This window comes from Danio aesculapii, chromosome 6, assembly GCF_903798145.1.
Source record: "Danio aesculapii chromosome 6, fDanAes4.1, whole genome shotgun sequence".
Taxonomy (NCBI): Eukaryota; Metazoa; Chordata; class Actinopteri; order Cypriniformes; family Danionidae; genus Danio; species Danio aesculapii.
This window is the reverse complement of record NC_079440.1, coordinates 49804481-49825755: the sequence shown is the minus strand read 5'-3', so window position 1 is coordinate 49825755 and position 21275 is coordinate 49804481. Positions and strand designations below refer to the sequence as shown.

Here is a 21275-nt window from a genome sequence, read left to right as displayed (position 1 = left end):
CACAAATTGAAATCAATGTGTGCAATGGATGGCCTTGTTTCTAGTACTTTGAACGTAATTAAAGGAGTTCCACAGGGTTTAGTCCTAGGCCCTCTTCTTTTTACTATACAGTTGAAGTCAGAATTATTAGCACCCCTGAATTATTAGCCCCCCTGTTTTTTTTCCCAATTTCTGTTTAACAGAGAGAAGATTTTTTTTCAGCACATTTCTAAACATAATAGTTTTAATAACTCATTTCTAATAACTGATTTATTTTATCTTTGTCATGATGACAGTAAATACTATTTGATTATACATTTTTCAAAACACTTCTATACAGCTTAAAGTGACATTTAAAGGCTTAACTAGGTTACTTAGGTTAACTAGGCAGGATTTGGTAATTAGGCAAGTTATTGTATATCAATGGTTTGTTCTGTAGACTATTGAAATATATATATAGCTTAAAGGGGCTAATAATTTTGACCTTAAAATGGCTTTTAAAAAAATTAAAACTGCTTTTATTCTAGCCAAAATAAAACAAATAAGACTTTCTCCAGAAGAAAAATATTATCAGACATACTGTGAAAATTTCATTGCTCTGTTAAACATCATTTGGGAAAAATTAAAAGGGGGGCTAGTAATTCTGATTTATATATAAATAATATTGATCAAAATATTAAAAAATTATTATATTACGCTGATGATACAGTCATATACACAGCTGCATCTACACTCAATCTTGCCCTTTCTCAACTACAGATTGCTTTTAATGTACTTCAACATAATTTATCTGAGTTAAAACTAGTTTTAAACTTATGTCATTTTCAAATTCAAAACAAACCAAGCAAAAGCTAGGTTCTATTACTTCTGCTCATGGTGCAGAGATAAATATCTTAGAATTTTAATTGATGATACTTTTTCTTTTAGTTCTCGCATTAAGCAATTGGTGAACAAAATTAAAAGTGATTTTAGGCTGCTATTTTACAGTTAGGAACTGCCTTTCTGGTTGAAGCAACATTTATGTCGATATTGGACTACGGTGATGTTATACTGTTTACCATGGTGCACCAAGATTTATAACTTTATATCCCTCACTCATCGTTGTGTGTTGTATACTAGAGTATTGGTCTGCTTTGTCCATTTGTAGGCTCAAGCATTGGGATATGTTTGTTTACAAATCTATATTGGGTTTTCTCCCATCATCTCCAGAATTACATTTGTAAAAAACCTGTCCTTAGCTATGGCCTTTAGTCACAGGATATTTATTTACTGTCTGTTCCTACTGCGGACTGAAATGGGGAAAAGGCTTTTAAATACACAGTATCTCTTACATGGAATAATCTACAAACAAAGTTGCAGTTTAAAGGATTAATTTCACTAAATGCTTTTATAAATGAGAGAGTATAAATGATTTAGAAATTGAAACACAGGCTTGTAGATGTTTTAAATAGTTTGTTTGTCAATGTGTGTTTCATGTTTACTGTTATTTGTTTTTGTTTGTTGTTTGTCAGACTCATGTGACATGTGTACTGCCTAATCTTGGCCAGGATGCTCTTGTAAAAGAGATTTTTAATCTCAATGTGTCTTTCCTGGTAAAATTAAGGTTATAAAAATACTACTACTACTACTACTACTACTACTACTACTACTACTTTTAATAATAATAATAATAATAATAATAATAATAATAATAATAATAATAATAATAATAATTGCTGTAAAATATTTTTTTCTAAAGCCAGACATAAGTCTTTTCTCAACTAATTTCAAGTTATAAAGATAATCATCATTTAACTAGTCTTTAAATATTCAAAACAAATCTTTTATTGTCATTTTGAAGATGCCATACTTTTTTTTAAATGCTTAGAAGTATTATCTTTAGAAAACATCTTTATAATATTACAATATGCATTATTTCAAAACATTTAAAATGTTTTTGTTATAATTTAGTGGATAGCTTTAATAATAAATCTTTATACAATAAGTTTATTTTACTGAATGACATTTTTAAACATCTAAGTTAATATACAGTATAGTTAACCAATTAATATGTTGTCCTGCAGAAAAAACACACACGGAAGCACGTTTATACTTTCTGTACCATTTTAGATTAGTTAAATGATGAGTAAACTCCCAATTTGAATTCCAGTAGGAATTTTAACAAGAGCTGCAGGCTTTATCAAAAAAAAGCATCCTTACAGGATTTTAAGCCCGCACAAATGCAGATATGTTTATTAAAAAAATCAGTCATGTTTATTAAAGAAATCAGCACGAAAGCTCGTTCATCAGTCAGTGTATGTTCTGCATGTGTGTGTGCGTGCGTGTATGCGAGTGAGTGTGTGATCAAATAGAGTGGGTTATGTGGGCGTTGAACGCAATGCTTCGACTGAAGAGCACTGCCTACATCTCAGCACGGCTCTGCTCTCCAGTTCTGCTCAGCGCGGTCCTACTATCTCTTCAGGTATGAGCTCAGACAATATTTGCCCGTATTGAACGAGCGGACGCGGGGAAACTCGGAGAAATGGAAAGTACTTCGACTCAGAGATCATTTCAGCACCACTTTGACTGGACAGCGCAACAGCTTTTCCCACTTGGTTTCGCGCTTTGGGGGATTTGCGCGTGATTTCCGTACGCGGGGAATGGAGTTTGTCGAATCGCTGGCCACCGTGCATCAAATGCGAAAGCAGAAAACCACAAGAATCGACTGTGTTTAGCTGATCGTACTGGAGGTGTTTAGCATAAAAGCGGCTGGAGAAACGAGAAGGTGAGTGCGTGGAAATGGGTCAACTTTGAACATCTTGCGGGAAACGCATCGCATCGCGCGGTTCATTTCGTCGATGTTGGATGGTTGGTGTGTAATTGCGCTATTTGTTGGTTTTCCGAAAGATGCACGGTGTTTCTGAGAGGTTTTGAATAGAATTGATTGCACATGTGTTGGGTTTTAGTGCGGCACTTTTTGCAAATATGACTTTTCTCTGATCGTATGCTGTATTTCTGCATTGCTCTCTCTCTCCCCCACTCTCTCTCTCTCATTCTCTCTCCCTCTCTTTCTCTCTTCAGCAGTGTGAAGTTGTGCCCGTCACTTTGTTCTATACAACAGGTTCTACTGTTATGCATCAACGCCTCTTTGAATGAATGCATATCACTGATTCATATGCTAATCACCTGTCTGGACTGAATGTTTCATTAAGGTTTACTGGAGGAAAATGTTGACAAGTTGGATAGATGGCTTTCCTCGCGATGAGAATATTTTAATGGGGAATGGGTTTTTTCATTCTGTCTGACAACACGAATTTTTTTAGTCACTTGCAGAGATGGATATAATAAAATGGGTCTATGATGTAACTAAGAGATGAGATGAGACATCTTTTAAAAATGTAGATTAAAAATTATGCCGATTTTGTAATGATTTATGGATGATTATAGATATTATATGCTTCAAAAAAATAAAATAAAATGTTCGGAATGGGAATTAATCTGATTGTGTGCCCCAAGGCTCAATATTGGGGCCAATTCTTATGATTTGTGGATGATTATAGATCTTATGTGCTTCATTTTTAATACTGATTTCTATACATGCAGTGCTCAGCAGAATTGAGTACACCCCATTTTGAAAATGAATATTTTGATCCATTTCTAAGTAAATATAGGCAATGTGTTTTGGTGCATTTAAACAAAACAGATTTATTAAGCAGGTATATTTATCAAATTAATAATTTAGCCACCAAACATATTTAGAAATTGAAAGATAATGCAATTAAATTCAAGCAAAATATTGCAAAAAAAATACAAAATTTCAACAATTTTCATTATTATTTTTATTTTTTTTTGCTTCTCTTGATTTTTCTTCTTTTTAAATTTGTATTTAATATTTTTTCTATAACATATAAATTTGGGTGTACTAGTTTTTGGACAGTTATCGCATATTATTTTGTTAGATAAGCTCCAGATTTGGCTTCGGTACTGACTAATCTAATGTATATGCACAAAAATAATATTGTATAGCTTCTTATTAAAAATAGAATTTTGCTGTATATATGAAATTAATAGATGAAATTGATAGACAAACATAATTCTTGTAAAGTTATCATATATAATAGTATGTTATAATTGAATGTTTTTTTCATTTAAATGTTCATCTTTTGTTCAAAAATACAATATTATTGCGCAATAGCACTATCTAGAAATTTAAAGCACCACAAGAATTAAAAATATAACATGAAGCCATGTTCATAGAAATCTGATTTATACGGTTTACATCATAATTCATCATTTCATAATTTAATAAATGCTAAAAAATGAGCATCATGTCATTGACCCAGATATAGCCCCATGGAGGTCTGGAGGAAGCAAAGATTTTTATCAGCCTTGCAGATGTCAAACCTTCAGGCCATCTGGACCAGATGGGCCAGTTTAGTTGGCATGTTAGATGGGTTTGTATCAACTTCTCCAAATGCCTTAATGCCATTAATGGATGTTTTGGCATTAACAGTACATCTTGCTCTCTAAACGTCTCTGTAATTACCTCTGAAAATTGCCAGAGACAAGTTAAATGAAACACCTGTAAAAAATAACGAGCTGGGAGGTGTCAGTCTGAAGGCTGCACTGAAGTCTCGATGCCTTGACTTGTAACTTTGTACCACAATACCGTATGGCATGGTATTGTCATGTCTAATGAATCAGCTATGTAATACAAAAGAATACACCTACATGATGTGTTATAACAATGTGTGATGGAGTGCAGTGACTTTTGTAGTATGGAGAGGCTGTCGCAGCAATGACTCACTCGCTGGGTCTTTGTGAGAGCTACAAACCCATTGATCATAAAGCACCGAGTGCTGCATTTCCCTGTTTTGCCACTGCAAAAAAGAGTTTTCTGTGGCCTCGGGTTGGACAACATGAGGAAGCACAGAGGTCTAAGATGTAGTGCAGTAGGAAGTCGCTTCTGAAAACTTGATTAGAAGCATGTAGAGCAAAGAAAATCACTTGAAATGCTGAGCTCTGGTGAATTAGACTTTTGATTTAGTTTACTAGTATTTACGTTTAAATAAATTACAAGTGGCGACGCAGTGGTGCAGTAGGTAGTGCTGTCGCCTCACAGCAAGAAGGTCGCTGGTTCAAGCCTCGGCTGGCTCCCTGCGTTCGCATGGTTTTCTCCGGGTGCTCCAGTTTCCCCCACAGTCCAAAGACATGTGGTACAGGTGAATTGGGTAGGCTAAATTGTCTGTAGTGTTTGTGTGTGTGAATAAGTGTGTATGTGTTTCCCAGTGATGGGTTGCAGCTGTAAGGGCATCCGCTGCATAAAAAAAATGCTGGATAAGTTGGCGGTTCATTCCGCTGTGGCGACCCCAGATTATTAAGGGACTAAGCAGAAAATGTCACTATACAGTTAACACATTATCAACATGAATAAATTTGCAAGGTGTGCCCCAAGGCTCAATATTGGGACCACTTCTTTTTTTTTTTTTCCTATTTATGAAAATAATTTACTTTTCAAAATGGTAATAATCAACTTGATGCTGATGACACTGTCATAGTGTCTAGACCTTGGTTATATGCAGTTTTCTTTAAGAGTGACTTCTGTGTAATTTAGTACTTATGTGATCATTTTGGTTCTCTGCAGAAATTTAATTCTAACTGGTTCTTGTATTGTTTATTGAGAAAATTGCACTATATGTTTAGAAAAAACCGATATTGCCATATTTCATTTTTCTGCCATTAAATGTTGAGATATGAATACAGTTTCATGAGATAGTTGGATTAGCCCTATTTGACGGGTTTTTGTGTTTCGGAGCAGCATTCAGGTACAGAAATTGAATCGTCGCAATGCACAAAATGCTTTTCTTTTTTTCTTTGTCTTGTTTTTTGTCCAAATATCAAATAAATTCTTAATTGAGTAAAATTATTGTTTTGTTTTCATTTTCAGGACAAATAAGGCTAAATTAAGAGTCTTTAGAAAATAAATCTTTTTTTTCTATAAAATACAGATATTTGCACTACAATTTTTTTTTCCATAAATCATATAAATTCTGTATAAATAGAATAATTAAATACAATTCTTTAGCTCCTCCTCAACAGACTCACCATTGCATAACTTTGCTGTGTGACTATTGCAGATGGACTTATTGCGATATCTATGCTGAAACGATATATTGTGCAGCCCTACAGTAAACCCAATTTAACGTCTTGTGTATGGCCTCTGAATATTGTCACTTCTGTAGACTTCATTAGAAGAATATAAAAGCAATGAAAAGCATTTGGAACACCAATCTCTGGTGTGTTAGGCTTGATTAAGTTGATCATTATTTACTTTTATTACATGCCACTGATCTTACAAAAAAGCTGTTTTGTGGTTTAACTGTGGTTTAATGTGTTGTTCTGAATGGGAATAAAACAGAATGAGCGAGGCATTCCCCAAGGCTCAATATTGGGACCATTTCTCTTTTCAACACAGGCTCATTCTGAAAACACCCCCATATAGATTTTTGGAGATTGCGAATTATGTAACCAGAGCAATGTATGGCTGCTTACCTCCGTGTGGACGGCCAGTTTGTCCAGTGGCTCACCGCATACGTCAGTGGATTTGTGACCTGGAGCAGAGTTGGCTGTGTCGACGGGGTTTGAGTCCAAGGACTTATCTTTTTTCTGGATTGCTTTTGAAAACACTGTCGATTGCATTTAGGGAAGGAGAAAAGTGGAAAGTGGCAGCGTCCTCTGGTGGATTTACGTGAGAACAGCAGGTGCGAATGGCACTAGCGAGAGAAATTTGAGATCTGAAAAGGCGTACACCGCAGCCTCTGGCGGATTCATGAAAAACAAAAACTGCAAAAAAGTACCTCCTGGGATGTATTTTTGGCGCTCCCCAGAAATGTATATAGCGGTACGTATCAATAATGAGCCTGGGTGGGCTTTCTTCTATTTATGTAAACAATTTACTTAAAATTTTAAAAACTGTAATGTTAAACTTTATGCAGATGCCTTGTAATTAATGTGTCTAGACCTGGTTTGATTTCAGTATTCTTCTAAATAATAATTTAGTGCTTATATTATCATATTTGGTTCCCTGCAGAAAGTTAAATCTAAAATCTAAAAAGCATTAAGGGCATGTCCGAATCTTTTGCCCACTTTTGGTATTTTAAGGATGGAAAAATGCATGTTGCACCCTGGTGCATGGTCTAACTTATTCTCTTAATGAGAGTAAGTTTTGAGCATAACGTGCATTAAACCAATCAGAGTCTCATCTCCACTTCCCTTTAAGGGTCAGTTGTGTTACGCCATGGTGCATTCACTATTATAAGTGGAAAAACTGAATGCTTAACTAGCAAGAAAACATGAGGTTAAAGAACGAGCCTCCTCCATTCAGCATCTTTACTTTCTCTTTCTCTTTACGTTTACGCTTTACTCCTTTACTTTAATGAATAAGGAAACGGTGTTTTACGCACTGAAGCTGAAGACATCCATTAGCCTACATATTTAATTTAGTTTAAGCGCAAATATTTGTTTCAAAACTATTTCTAAAATCAGTTCTAATTTCCAGCAAATGAATAAATAAACAATAATAACGAAGTGTGGTCAAAAAAACAGTTATATCCAAACACATTATTATGGCCCATATGATGATGCATACGTCTCCAAAACCCAACAGGTAGACAAATCTAAACTGGTTTTTATTAAAACAAATATAAATATGCATATCATAAATAATAATAATAATAGCATTATAAAAATGCTAATTGTATAATTGAATAAACTAAAAAAAAAGCCCCTGAGATGAGGCATGGAGGCAGTGGTTTTAATATTTATGTAGAAAATTATATTTTTTGTAACATTTTAATCCTTTTGAATTTTTTTACATGTAAAGATATTTGCGTATTGCTATACATCCTGTGTGTATTAAGAAATGTGTAAGCGTTTGGACCCACATAGGTGCACAACTTACGCGCTCTGCTCTGGACTTTAGACAACCTTTTAGATGGTCAATGGTGTGGTCTATTTCAGTTTCTCAAAATAGCAACACGCCAACAATGCACCTTAATGCACCGACTTTTTAGACCACCACTCCCATGAGTTCCCAAAGGGGCGCAAATGGATTTGCTATTTAAACAACATGGTGCAAAACGTGAAAATTAGGGTTGCATTGGTCTGAAAATAGCAACAAATCACTCCAAACACAAAGTACGATATGATCGGGCCCTAGTTCTTATATTGCTTTTTGAAAAAAATTATTCTTCTGTGCATACAGTAATACAGTGAACACTGTTAAATATTGTGGTGTATGGCTGATTTTTGAACTTGCTTGAAAGTCACATATTAATCATGTTGTGCAGATGAAATTTTGCAGTTTGTATTTTATATTGGTTTCCCAGTGCTGGGTTGACACCTGCTAAATCAGGGACTAAGCCAAAGGATAATGAGTGAGGGAGTGAATATTTTATATTGTTCTCTGAAAAAACGTACTTCTCAACTTCTACCTTTGTGAGAGCTACAAACCTGTTTTGCCACTGCAAGAAGAGTTTTCTGTGGCCTTGGGTTTGACAAACACAGAAGTCTAGCATGGCCTTGTGATGTATGACGTCACTTCTGTAGACTTCATTAGTCTGGAGAAGCTTTTAAAGCAATGGAAAGCGCTTGGAACGCTAAGCTCTGCCGATTTCCGACTACGCCAAGATGGCTCTATTACATAATTGAATGAGCTAATGAACTTTTCCATCACGCCGATAGGGAAGTCAGGAAAACTGGTGCTTTGCCAACTTGTAAACTTTTGTCCTGTGACAAATTTCGTTCTTTTCTCTGGCCTTTAATTGATGAAATGTGCGTTTTGCGCTTCTTGCGAGTCTGATCACGCAGCGGCATGTAGAGAAAGAAACAACTCTGGGATTTATACATTATTTATAAGTTTCTTTAGGACTCCTGCTCTGTAAATGCCATTTGACCCTGAGTTTCTCCAGATTGAGAGTCTGGATCGGTTAACGTTGTTTACCTGCATCGAGAGTGGCGGACAACACAGAAACTAAATAAGTCATAAAGTTTCTTCTCTTCACCCTACCGTCACCTTTCTGTTCTTCATCCGTTGAATGGAAATATGTGAAATATGTTTTGAATGATCATACATGGCAGACTGTCAATGTTTGTCGTTATTTGCAACTGAATATAGTTATCGACTGCTGACAGATGGCCAAAAGCTGTTTGTTAGCACCTAAATACCTACATTAAAAGATTCCATTTGATTCAGTCCTCATATTACAAGCAATTCATGTTATTTCTGTGGTGTGAAATGGATTGGCAGAGACCCATATAGCTTTGCTCTTATTTGAGTTTATTTATGAGTAATGGTGATGAGCACAAACCAATAATGGCACTGCAATTAGATTCAGATTAAATATAATTCTGATTGACTGCTGATAGCGGAGGTTTGGCAGATGAACACTACCAGAAATCATTATAATGATGCCTCTTTTTGGATTATAACTGTTTCTTCATAAAGAAACAAAGGACTTGGTTAATGTTTTGGTTAAAGTTTTATAATGTATAATAATTTATATTTATATACATTATTTTTAATTATTTTATGTGTGTGTGTATATATATATATATATATATATATATATATATATATATATATATATATATATATATATATATATATATATATATATATATATATATATATATATATATATATATATATATATATATATATATATATATATATATATATATACAGTTTCCACACATGGGCCGCCCCCCATATATTAACGGCCGGCCAAAAATTTGTGACATATATATATATATATATATATATATATATATATATATATATATATATACTTACTATTATCATCCTTTTGTCTGCAGACCACGTAAGATTGTCTAGCGCCCAGAACAAGGAGTATGAAATGGTTAAAGGAGGAAAGATTTTCCACTACTTAATCATCCGCAAGCGATTAAGTAGTGGAAAATCTTCTCTTCTTTGCCCATTTCATACTGCTCGTTCTGTGCGCTAGACAATCTTACGTGCTCTGCAGACCCACGAAGACCCGCACCTTTTTGTGTGTGGCCGGGGTTTCTAAATCTAGCTACTAAAATGTCCGGGATTTGGTTTTGTAGTTTAACTAATTGTTTTTTTTTCTTTTTCTGTCATTTATTTTGTCATTTGCTGTATATTTTATTAATTTGATGCTCAATATATTACATCTTTTATACATCTAAGAATATTTAATAGCGTTTATGAGTAAAATAGCGTAAGAGACAAATAGAGAAATGTTTTTTTTTATTTCAACAGTCTTTTTTTACTTTAACCCATTGAAAAGAAAAAGTTGAAAAAAGACAAAAAGTTGATAAAAAAAAAATATTGTTAGAAATGACATTAAGTTTTGTTTGTTGCATATAGTTAACTATTTATGTGATGTAGATAAAAGGTGTGTTTCAATCCGTATACCAACGCAAGTATATTTCAAACCTGTGGGAAGCACTGATATATATATATATATATATATATAATTAGTTTATATGTATTATGTATAATGTATTATGTATAATGTATTAAAGTTTTTTACAATCGTTTTGCCACAAATTTCAGAACTCTGATGTCAGTTTTCAGAACTCACCAGGCTCTCCAGTGTGCAAAACTCTGCATGTTGGATTCATTTCTTTAAAGAAGTCCTGCATTTGTAGGATCATTGATTCACATAATCCTTTTATCATACAAATACCACAGGAACATTGCTTTCGATCACCAGCACACAAGATACACATCATTCAATAAACAATTATTCAATATTGCTGTTTAGAATATATGATACAGGTTTCGTTATAGTTTATTCATAAGTGTATAGAAAACAGTACAGACAGTGAAAACTGTAAAAAAAAAAAAAAAAAAAAAAAAAAAAAAAAATTGTAAAGGAACCAAAGTGTTTCTCACTGCATGTCCCCATTTTGAAATCTGCTATATGGCAACACATTCAAATTACAATATGGATTTCACGTACTGCATATAAAATTTCATAATAGTCTAGAATTTGTTAAACTACTGCAAAAATTGCTGTTTTTTCGACCATATCATACGAACATAATATTTCTGAAATTTGTGGCAGAACAATTGTAAAAATCAGTAAATGCTTAATATAATAAAATTCTTCTTCGTATTTTCATTGAAACTGTAATACACTTGACTGTTTGTAATTATTGTTGAGCATATACACAATTGTAAATTGTGTACATCTTTGTATATATATTTATTGTTTGTTTGTAAACTAAACCAATGTTTTGTAGTTTAACTCATATCATCACAATAGAAGACAAATTATTGTTTTTAATGGGAATAAATCTGAATTTGCTTATTGATAAAGAGGTGTCCCAAGGCTTAATATTGGGACCACTTCCTTTTTTTATTTATGTAAATAATAATTATATATTTATTGTTTATTTGTAAAATAAGTGATTAAATATACATTGCCATATATATATATATATATATATATATATATATATATATATATATATATATATATATATATATATATATATATATATATATATATATATGGCAATGTATATTTAATTTTACTGGTACTTTTTTAAACATGTATTTATGTTTTTTTTTTTTGTATTTTACAAAATTACAACAAAATATAGAAAAAAAATACAATACAATAAAATAATAATACATAAAAATACTAACCTATGACAGAACACAGAGGGACAAATGTACACGAAAGCAAAATATAATTTAGCTGGTCAGATAATGCATAAGAAAAAGTACCTGACTATAGTTTTATTGTCTGGGCACATTATTAAAAACATTATTGATTATGAATAGTAAATATCAATTGCTCTCAAGCTTTAATTACTATGTTATTGACAGGGGTCATTGGTTATGCTTGCTTTTCTTCCAATTATTTAAGGTGTTGTAAAATCTGTCCCCATGTTTTATCAAATATTTAAAATTTATCATTGTTGATAAATCTCTCCAAACCTCTACAAAGCAAGCATGTTTACGAGATCTCTTCCCCACATACAAAACTTGGGTACAGATTCAGTTTTCCACATTCTCAAAATCACCCTTTTGACAATTTACCATACCAAATAACATGGCTTGTCTTTCATATTTCATCTCTAAGTTACTAAATATCTCAAGAACAGCTATAAGAGGACATGATTCAAGATTTTGTTGGACGGCTTTAGAGAAGCATTCAAATATATATTTTCCCCAAGTTCTTGTAATTTAGGACACAACCATATCAAGTGGGTTAGGGATCCTTCTGCTGTTTTACACCAGTTACAGTATAGAGAGATCTGATGACAAAAACTTATGCAGTTTCTCTTAACTAATACTTTTAATGCAGTATTTGTAATATATTGCAGTTTCTAAAAATGTTTCAATATTTAAAACAGTTTCTTTTGGTACAAATCATAATATTAAAATCAGTTTGGATTCACTGATGCTGAAAGTTTAGCTTTGAATTACAGGATAAAAAGAACAGTTTGACGACATTAATATAGAAACAGTTATTTAAAAATGTTTTTATAATTTAAGAAAAGCTGAATGAATGATTGAATGAACGAATGAACGAACGAACGAACGATTGAATGAAGGAATGAATGAATGAATGAATGAATGAATGAATGAATGAATGAATGAATGAATGAATGAATTAAAACATTAAAATAGCTTACATGTAGAAGCAGTAGTGTGAAATAGACTTGCAGAAACCCATAAAGCTTTGCTCTTATTTGGCTTTGCTTATGAGCAATAGTGGTGAGCCGAAACTGATAATGGCACTGCAATTAGATTCAGATTAAATGTAATTCAGATTGACTTCTGATGTTGGAGTTTCAGCGGAAAATCGTTACCAGAAATTAGTATAACGATGCTTCTTTTCGAATCCGAAATCTTGATAAATAAATGGAGGATTTTTACATTTTATACGAAATGATAATGAGTGTATTTTTAACATTGCTGAGGGTGGTTAATGGCAGGCCTACTTTATTCCAATGCAGCAGTCAGGGATCATACTGTGATATGATATGATGTGGGAATTCAGTCTGTTGCAATGAATGTTGTATTTTTAAATCTGTTTCCTGCTGCTCAGAGCCAAAACTCAGACATGTACTGTCTATCGCAGTTTGAATGTGGAAAAATGTTGATTGTAATACATATAGACCTACAGTATATGTAATATCTGTGCCAGGTTTTTGAATAAATAATCTATGAACTACTCTCAAATGAAGCATTAATGACACTTTATCATCATCTCAATGTAGTTTCTGAAGTAATTATTCCATAACTCTTGCATTAATTAAATTGTCTTATAACATGTTTTCAGCTGCTGATAACGGTAAATTCACAGGTGGAATTAGAGCTTTTGCTTTGACTGATTGTTATTTACTTTTAGATTAATTACATGGCATTGTTCTAAGAAGAAACGCTGTGGTTTAACTCATATTATTGCAATAGAAGACTATTTATTGTCCTTAATGTGAATAAATCTACATTTGCTTTTCGACAAAGAGGTGCGTACCAAGGCTTAATATTGGGACCACTTCCTTTTTCTATTTATGTGAATAATAAAGCTTACAGTTGTATGTCAAAGGGAAATCTGTGAACTGTTAAATATCTTATAAAAATAGCTTATGACTTGATTCTGTTCTTTGATGTCCCATATTAATCGTGTTCTGCAAAGCCAATTGTGCAAGAATTATATTCTATCAGCCTCTGAATTGTTTCTGTTCAGTGTTTGTTACAAACTTCTCAACTCATACCTTTTATCGTAAGGCTGTTTATCAGTCTGCTTCAAAATCTTGCTTTGCTTAATACAATACTTACCAGACCTTGTAGATTTGTTTTTAATGTACAATGTATTTAATTGGCTTTAGCTTATATTCATATGTATTTAATTTAATTATGTTATTTATTTACGGCAACAATACATTTTTCTTCAAACTATCTAGTTTACTAGGATGTTCTGCTAGGGCTGGACCGATAAACGATATTATATCGAATCGCGATAAAATTTATGTTAATAACGATGAAGCTCTAGACTTTTTATTGATCTAAGAGCCAATCACACAGAAATGTACAACAATGGAAATCTAAAAGTGTGTTGATATTAGGGGCTCTATTTTAACGATCTAAAGTCTACAGCGCATGACGCAAAAGCATTAAGGGAATGTCCGAATCCCCTTTTGCTATTTTAAGGATGGAAAAATACAGTTTACACCCTGGCGCATGGTCTAACAGGGTTGTGCTTATTTTTTTAATGAGTTATGGGTGTGTTTTGAGCATGACTTGCATTAAACCAATCAGAATCTCATCTCCTACTCCTTTTAAGATTCAGTTGTGTAACGCCATGGCACATTTGCTATTCACATGGCGTACTTTGTAAGCATAAAAAATGAACACTTCACTAGCGAGAAAACAGTTAAACAGACCATCTGCAGCACGAGGATAAAGAACGAGCCTCCTCCATTCAGCCTCTTTACTTTCTCTTTACTTTGACTCTTTTCTTCTTTACTTTCGTGGAGTAGCCTAAGCAAACGGGGAAAATTCACTTCGCTGAAGAAATCCATTAGCCTATATATTTAATTTCATTTAAGTGCAAAGATTTATTTCAAAGCTATTTCTTTTTCTAAGTTCAATTAAGTTTTAATTTCCAGCAAAAAAAACTTAGTTATAGCCACATCCTATAACTGTGGTCAATGGTCTATTTAGCCGGTCTGAAAATAGCAACAAATCACGCCAATCATGCCTTGTGCCTTATAGCCGCATGTGTATGAGAGGGCCCTAGAGGTGCATCAAAGTTTTGGCCGCCGAAAATATGTTATGCCATTTAATAGACCACCTAATTTTTGTGGCTTCAGTCATTGTTGGGGTACTCTTTAAAATCTAGAAGCATTAACAACTTATATCGAGATATGTATCATTATCGTTCAATATGGAAAATAATTATCGAGATCGCATTTTTGCCACATCGCCCAGCCCTATGTTCTGCACATTTGTTTTTTCCACATGTAAAAAAAAGAAAAAAAATATATTGGCAGAAGAGTTTTATGTTTAAAAAATGCATTCATTTTGAATAATTTTCCTGCCATTATTAGATATTTTACATAATTTACAAAATTATGTACACTCACCTGCCACTTTATTAGGTACACCTTACTAGTACCAGTTTGAACCTACTTTTGCCTTCAGAACTACCTTAATCCTTCGTGGCATAGATTCAGCAAGGTACTGGAAATATTTTCGTTGCACCACATCCCAAATGTGCTACATTGGATTGAGTTCTGTTAACTGTCGAGGTCATTTGAGTACAGTGAACTCGGTGTCATGTTCAAGAAACCAGTCTGAGATGATTCACACGTTATTCACATGATTCACGCGTCATCTTGCTGGAAGTAGCCATCATAAGATCGGTAAACTGTGGTCATAAAAGGATGGACATGGTCAGCAACAATACTCTGTTGGGGTAGTCTGTGGCATTGACACGATGCTCAATTGGTACTGATGGGACCAAATTGTGCCAAGAAAATATCCCCCACACCATTACACCACTACCACAAGCCTGAACCGTTGATACAAGGCAGGTAGGATCAATGCTTTTATGTTAAATTATGCCAAATTCTGACCCTACCATCCCAATGTTGCAGCAGAAATCGAGACTCATCAGACCAGGCAATGTTTTTCCAATCTTCTATTGTCCAATTTTGGTGAACCTGTGTGAATTGTAGCCTCAGTTTCTTGTTCTTAGCTGACAGGAGTGACACCTGGTGTGGTCTTTTGCTGCTGTAGCCCATCTACCTCAAGGTTGGACGTGAAGTTTGTTCAGAGATGCTCTTCTGCATACCTCAGTTGTAACAAGTGCTTAACGAGTTACTGTTGCCTTTCTATTAGCTCGAACCAGTCTATCCATTCTCCTCCAGCATCACCAAGGCATTTGGGCCCACAGAACTGCCTCTCACTGGATATTTTATTTTTTTCTGACCATTCTCTGTAAACCCTAGAGATGGTTGTGCGTGAAAATACCAGTAGATCAGCAGTTTCTGAAATACTCAGAGCAGCCAGTCTGGCACCAACAATCACGCCACATTCTCTTAAAAAACTTAAATCACCGTTCTTCCTCATTCTGATGCTCTGTTTGAACTGCAGCAGATCGTCTTAACCATGTCTACATGCCTAAATGCTTTGAGTTGCTGCCATGTGATTGGTCGATTATACATTTGCGTTAACAAGCAGTTAGACAAGTGTACCTAATAAAATGGCCGGTGAGTGTTGTTGTGTCTTTGTTGTTTGTGGGAGCCCCTCGATAATGAAATCTCATGGGCTAATCCTAATAAATAAATATTAGGATTAATATGTGGATAAGACAGTTAAAATGTCTTTTTAAGCAGACTGGCTATCGCTGGCTTCCGATTGAATGGCTTTCTCCAAGATCAAAAACCTTTGCTTGAGGAAGTTCGACTGATATCACGACTTAATTACTTAAACCAACTGACTAAGCATAAAAACGCATCGGGACTCAATTTGCTGGGGTGTCAGAGGCTCCTGCTTATGGATTTTCTGCCCGCATTATCTGATGACACCCTGTGGCAGCGAGGGCTCGAAGAGGAGACAGTGTATTGAGTGTAGTTTGATAGCCTATAGCGGGTCATCGCCTACATCTGTTTTTCACATCAGTACGGTTCAGAGTGGCATGACTTTATCAGATGCAGACTCTCCCTCTGCTTTTCTTACGTTATCTTGAGCCTCGATTTATTTATTTTTTTGCCTGCGCCTTCACAGACCGGGTGAATTCAGTGCCTGCTGCAAACTTGTGACACGGAGGAATTTAAATGAAGATCATTACCCAAATATTAACAGGCCTTGCAAATTTAAAGGGATGTAAGTTGCAGCACGACAGCGCCAGTCAGAGGTGTGTTAGATGTTTCACAGGAGTAAGTGTTGTCAAAAAAAGAAGATAAAAGTATTGTGATTTAGTTTGCTTTATTGAATTCTAAATTTGCCCTTTTATCACGAGGGTGTTCTGGTTACAGTTTATCAGCACCAGTGTGAGTGCACATGATTTGGGTTTTGTAAGCTTCTGCTGAAATAAGAAGAAAAGTTAACATTTTTGATAGTAAATTGCTAGTATATTAAAAAAAGAAACAATAAATTTAATTTAAAGCAGTAAAACATTAAATTAAAATTGAAAATCTTCAATTTTTTCAGTATAATGCATTTACATTTTACAATAAGAAAGTTTAACATACTCAGTCAACAATGTATACTTACTCCTAGGCCCATTTATATTGAAGTTGGTATTTAGTCGCACCATGTTGGTGTTTCGCATCTAGTTTTTAGGTCCAGGGCATACACTACGGACAATTTAGCTTACCCAATTCACCTGCAGCACATGTCTTTGGACTGTGGGGGAAACCGGAGCACCCGGAGGAAACCCACATGAACACGGGGAGAGCATGCAAACTCCACACAGAAATGCCAACTGACCCAGCCGGGCTCGAACCAGCGACCTTCTTGCTGTGAGGCGACAGCGATACTCATTCAGCGATTATTCGTTCATTCATTCATTTTCTTTTTGGCTTAGTCCCTTTGTTAATCTGGGGTTGCCACAGTGAAATGAACCGCCAACTTATCCAGCATATGTTTAATGCAGCGGATACCCTTCTAGCTGCGACCCATCACTGGGAAACATCCATACACACTCATTCACACACACACACACACCGCGACCAATTTAGCATACCCAATTCACATATACCACATGTCTTTGGACTGGACACAGGGAGAACATGCAAACTCCACACAGAAATGCCAACTTACCCAGCTGAGGCTCAAACCAGCTATGAGGCGATCGTGCTACCCTCTGCACCACCGCATTACCCGTCACCTAATAAATAATGTATAATCTAACAAAATACAATTATCAGCTTCTATATTTATACTAAACCAAATTTTAAAAGCTATTCTAATAGAGGAATTGTATGTATGGGAAGTATGAAGAAACATTATTTGTTGTAAAACATATTCTAGTAAACCGAATTTCACTTTTTGAAACTGAATTCTCATTTATTTCATTTCTACCGTGCATATAGGTTGTGTTTGCTGTTGCTTAACATTAACTGCAAGTCAAACAGCTATTAAGTCAATGTTTTCCATACATCCTGGCTGTAAATGCTCACATTTTACCAACCTAATAACTTCCTGATAGATAAACTAACATCCCTTCTGTGTATATTTTGTTTGATTATCCTGTTTCATCGTAAATACGTGACATTATGCACTCAAAATGGTTTTGCGAATGAACGCCTTTTCATATTCAGTCTAAAACAAGCAATTTTCTTCTCAGTTAGATTCATCTTGCCGTAATGATGTTTAGGTACTTTTACTCAACAAGAAGACCTAGATATTCATTAAGAGAGAGGGGTCCTCGCAGCCTATTTAAATAGAAAATAGTTCAGCGCTTCGGCGTGTGATTGTGTAAATGTGTAATGAGACATATTAGGTCATATTGAGTGTCTCCATTCCAGACCATCTGCTTTAGGAGACCCAGGCCAACTGCTGGAAGGCTGGGGGGAAAAGCCGTCCCCGACCGTGTTTCTCAATCCACTGCGTACACAGAGAAAAAGCTCCTGTGTGTTCTATTACTGCAAATGGGCCGTGTAGTGTTTTGGGTAAGAGGATCTGTGGCACGAGATCGTACCCCACCCCCCAGAGAAACTCAATGGACTGTATGAAACAGAGAAGTCGGTCGTCTGGCTTGCACGATTTCCATTGCTTCATTTCAGAGCGGTGCTTGCAGGGTATTGTCCAGCACTCTGCCCATAGCCAACTCATTAGGGCTGTTTCTGATTGGGTGTCAGCATGCAAGGCACGTGCAGAGCTTTAGAAGTGCTACTACTTTTCCCATAGACTAAAAAATATGGACGTAGTGTCTGTGAAGTCACCCATAGGTTTCTAAAGAGCGCAAATGAAGCGACAAGTGGGCGGGGCCAATGGTCCCTATCTTGTCTGTGCTCATCTTGTCTTTTATATAAACAAACATTGAAAGAAACATATGCAACATAGAAGTATTTCTAATAAAGTGCCTGGTGTGTTAAGACAGGAGGAGTGTGTGCTACGGGTGGTTTGTCAAGCCCACTCACCTGCATGGAGCACACTCACGCATCCTACAGTTAGGAGATGCATTTTGTGTGTGCTTTAAAAAAATAAACATTTTTAATTTAGTTTTGATCTGAGAGAGTCTGTCTGGGCCTGATATTAATAGAAAGGCGTTTATAGAGTTTAGGAGCCATTTATGAGAAGGCTCAACCTCCTTTAGTAGACTTTGCTTTTCTGAGAGAAAATGCTCCTGTGTGTTCTATTACCGCAAATGGGCCATGTAGAGTTTTGGGTAAGAGGATCTGTGGCACAAGATCTGCATTAGTATTTGCATAAATCGATCTGATTGGCTGATGCCTGCATTGGTGCTTGAACTTTTGCAGCAACTTCAGCAACAGACATAGCGTGACTTGATAGACCCAAAATTCAGTTTTGCAATGCTTGACGTCACTTCATTCAAAGTAAATTACACGGGTTAATGCCAATGCTCTGTGTGATTGGATGTTACGCTTTGTATGTGTGCGTCACAAGTTCCAGGTTTCCTTTATGGAACGACAAAACAGATATTGCCGTTTGCAGGTGCTGAAGGAGGAGAAAAATATGCATTGTAGTTCAAATAACAGACAAAAATGTATGAAATGTGACAAATTATACACTATATAAAATACAAAATCTTAATATTAACAGGTGCATGATCTTTTTTTTTTGCATGCAGTGTCTCACCTTAAATGGTCTTTGTTTGCTCGACTCCACTCTGAGCTTGGTTTAGGTCTTGCATGAATAGGAAAAAAAAGAAGGAAAAATTGGGTGCCCACAGTGATAAATGATGTGTAAACGGTCATTAGTCATATGGCAGAACACTGAGTTATGGAAAATAAATAAATAAATAAAAAAGACGGTGACAGGCAAATTAAGAGGAGGTAATAAATCACATGATACAAATTAAATATTTGAAACCGTCTGCATGGAAATGGTAATCAAAATGTTTTATAAGTGTCAGATTTCTATTGAAGGAATGAACGAGAATATCTACTGTGGGAATGTGTACATTGAAAGTCTAACGCCCGGTTTCACAAACAAGGTTTTAAGGCTAGTCAAGATTAAATTGCATGTTTGAGCTGCCTCAACTCAAAATAACTTGCTGTGAGATGTCTTAAAATACGTCAGTGTCATTTTTTTTTTTTGTCTCCAGGTGCACAGCAGTAATATATTTTTCTAAGGCCATTTTTATAAATGTGGCTTCAATAGCCTAATTTACCTAAGGTCTAGTCCTGGCTTAATCTAAGCCCTATTTGTAAAACTGGGCCTAAAAGTGTTATTATTTAGAGCTGGGATTATGTGAAGTTAATTTATAAACTAAATTTAAGGGGATCACATTCTAAATTGGCATCATAGTCCCACTCTATTAAGCCGTACATCTATTTTTAGTCATTTATTTGTCTGTTAATAGCCAGAAATAAGTCGGGGGAGTTCATCGAGAACCTACCTGAGTTCAAACTCCCATCTCGCCCTGCTAAAGGGAAGGAGCCCAGAGCTCGAGGATCTTCTGAGCTCAGGTTTCTCTCCCGGGACTGCATACCAAACAAGCTTTATTATCAGTCATCAGCTAAGTGTGAACTCTTGAAATCAAGTTTAAACAAAAAAAAAATGTTTTGAAGCCTACATAAATATGGAAACATGTATAGACAATCACTTTTTTTACTTTTGTCCACACAGTTGCTGAAATATTGGAAAAGTGCCTCTTTTATGCAAATGCTGTTTTGGATTGATCACTGTGACAATGTGTTGTGATTGGTTGACCACTTACCTCTTGTTTCAAAAAACCAAACAGTCAGTATTTCCATATCTGAATTTCAGCTTCCTCAGCAATAAACTGTAGGACAGCAATGGCGACATCAATTTTACCTTTTCCAATTTCCTTTAAGCTTATGAATGCAACAGCCAATCAGATACATTTAGAGTTGTAACCACTCAAAAGGTTTTGTTCAGTTTGCACTCACTCAGTGACTAAATTCTCTATTCTTTTGAATTCTCTTTTCATAAACACAACACAGGGTCATTCTGGAAACGTAGCCCTATATACATTTCTGGAGATGGCAAATTATGTAGCCAGAAGTATGTATTGCTGCATTTTGTTTTGAAAATGAATGCTACAGGACGGTAAGGCACCGTTCCTTTTAGTGCTTGCCAGCTGATCGTTTAC

The 21275-nt window shown here is 35.1% G+C and overlaps 1 protein-coding gene across 2 annotated transcripts in view; it reads left to right on the top strand.

Annotated features, from left to right (window-relative positions):
* The first annotated feature begins 2361 nt into the window (after window positions 1-2361).
* Window positions 2362-21275, top strand: part of grm4 (glutamate receptor, metabotropic 4) — a 394250-nt gene continuing 375336 nt past the window's right edge. Inside the window, exon 1 of one of the 2 annotated variants that reach the window (XM_056460431.1) lies at window positions 2362-2743. The gene's annotated coding sequence lies outside the window, so the exon portion shown is untranslated. The remainder of the gene's footprint in view (window positions 2744-21275) is intronic. The other variant, XM_056460429.1, reaches the window with a different exon arrangement.